Here is a 2922-nt window from a genome sequence, read left to right as displayed (position 1 = left end):
AGCTCTAGATGGCAGGAAGTGTCATCAAAAGTCTTTATCCTTTCATTGTGTGTTAATATAAGTTTAACATGTCCCCATCAAGACTCTAGGAGTGACTTGATGACAGCTAAGACCTGCTGCTCATCTGTGAGATCATAGCTAGCTACTTTCATCTCTCTTATCATGGCTGCATAGCCTTTAAGTGTTCAGCCATCGTGTGCTTAGAGTTCATCATATATTGATTGAACTTAAGTGTCAAGGCACGAAGCCTCGTAGCTGTGGTTCCACTACACTTGAATTTTAGTTGTTCCCACAACTGTTTGGTAGTTGGGAAGTTCTCAAATTCACTAGTGAGATAATTGTGCATGCAGCTTAACATGGCAAAGCGGGCACTACGGTTTCTCTCATACCAAATGTCATAGGCCTCTTGGTCACGGCGATGTTGGTTAGTGTTTCCAACTTCAGGTGTGTTCATCTCTTTGATCAGATGATCGAGCAACTCTTACTCATTGAGAAGATGTTGAACGTTCTTACGCCAGATATCATAGTTTTTACCATCAACTTTGGCACCTTTGGTCAAATCAACAATAATTTGTTTTGAAGCCAAATCACTATATTATTGCATAAGATTTAATTAGGCATATCTATAATTTTCTAATCGACTAAAATTAGACATTTAATTTTTTACCTATATTACTAGTTCAAAAATTTCATATGCATGCTAGTAATCATCACCAATGGTATAAACATCAATTAAAATGTCTAATCTAATTTAACCTTTGATTATGGGAACAACTCCCACTATCCTTAAGAATGGAAACAACTTCCACTTACCACAAAATATAATGAGTTTTACTAAAGAACCTTATTGATATTTATAGTTGCCCAAAAATATTATTATGTGTAAAGGGTAAAATTACATCCTTTTGCATGGCCTTAATAATTAATACAAACTTAAAATAAATTATATCATAAGGAACCTACTGCATCAATCTACACAAAAATAGAGATATTGCGCTTGCTTGTACGTATTTATTATTTTGGATGATCAAAAACTTCCTTATAGATATTACGCACACAAAAATAGCTTTAAGTAGATCATATTTTCATATGCTTCTAAGAAAGACTATAATAGTCTCCTTGACAAAACACCTTACTTTTGTAGTAATTTTCAAGAAAGGCTGGAGGAGTCACAAATAGTCTTTCTTAAAACCTAGTCTCTTTTGATAGAGCTACTAAGACATACACTACCAAAAAACAAGTTTTTTCCTATGAAATTTTTCATTGGAAAAAGTTAAAATTTCGTTGGAAATGCCTATTTCTAAAGAATTTTCAATGAAAAATTTCATTGAAAATTTTGTTGGTAAAAGCCTTGTTGGTAATATTTTCCATTGGAAATCTACTGAAAAATTTCGATGAAAAATTCTGTTAAAAATTTCATTGGAAAACTTACATAATCCGTCAACTGTATCATCTCAGTTCCATTGGAAAAGCATTTCCCACTAAATTCCGTTAATAATTTCTAACGGAATGTTCCGTTGGTAATGCCTTTCCAACAAAAATTATCAACTAAAATTTCGGTAAAAAATTATCAATTAACATCCATATTTCACATCCAAAATTGATAAGAAAATTACGTATTAAAATCCAAAATTCAAAATCAAGTTCAGACAATTAAAAATTATCATAACCACATAATATCTAAAAATGTCAAGCATATATAACATAAAGCTAAATGTGTTATTATATGCCATATTAAAAAAGTATCTAAAATTCACAAGGTAATACTCTTGTTTCACTTGTTGAAGACATCTTAAGCACCTGCAAGGTAATACTCTTGTTTCACTTGTTGAAGACATCTTAAGTATCTACAAAATTTTTTTTCAAGGTTCATAAGCTTTGAGTAAAAAGGAACAGAAAAGAAGACAGGAAAAGAAAAAAGCTGACAAAGAAAAGCAACTCACATTTCAATGTTATACTCCTTAGAGAAGTTGCAAAAAGCAATGCAAGCATTTTTAACTCTCTGTGCACTAATGCTATTTAACACACAGACACAAACAACAACCATTCTCATCAAACAATAATGAGCAAAAACAGGAGCAACCCAACTTTCTAAAAATCTTGTTTCAACTTTAACTTCTTTATCACTAGAATGGTCAAATCTAACAAGTCATACCTTTTTCCATTTGAATTGTACTTTTTGCAGTGCAGTTATGGGGTTCAACTACTGTTGAAGAAAAAATAGAAATTTCCAAAGAAAATGAACAAGAAAAGCTTTATAAAGCATATAAAAAAAGATGGTTTAAGTTGTCACGGCTTGACATTAAAAAAACGAAAATTTATAAGTAACTGTAGCTGTTACCCTTCAACTGATGAACATGAGCTTAAAACTTTTAAAAGTCTACATTTAGCTTATCTCTATATCAAAAAAGGAAAAGTTAAGGAAAAAATAAAATAGAAAACTCAAAGATATAGTAATAATAATAATAATAGTAAATGACCGCTATGGCAAGAAAAAGGCTGACACAGACTGAGATCTTACAAAGCCATGGTGAATTCATTGAGCAGTTTTTAAGAATCATCAAAGAAGAGAGAAACAACATCAACAACAAAATCTGAGTTGCTCTTATCTTGAAGCTACTGAAGTGGTAAAAACTGACCATCCAAGAATTCTCTCACCAACAACAAAAACAACCACCCAAAACAAAAACTATCAAAACAAGACCAAGCAAAAAAAAAAAAAAACAAGACAAAGCAAACAAATCAAACATATCCAAACAAGAACAAGAAAACAAAGGAAAAAATAAACCCAAAAAAGAAAATGAGGTTTTGGCTAACAAACTTGTACACATTTCAAGTTGTTTTCTTCCTTAATATTTCACTGATATTTTGTTTTTCATAACAATAACGATCACCAACTTGTATTGTAGTTGTAGAAAAATA

Source organism: Theobroma cacao, chromosome 9, assembly GCF_000208745.1.
Source record: "Theobroma cacao cultivar B97-61/B2 chromosome 9, Criollo_cocoa_genome_V2, whole genome shotgun sequence".
Taxonomy (NCBI): Eukaryota; Viridiplantae; Streptophyta; class Magnoliopsida; order Malvales; family Malvaceae; genus Theobroma; species Theobroma cacao.
The sequence above is the reverse complement of the archived record's forward strand: the minus strand, read 5'-3'. Positions refer to the sequence as shown.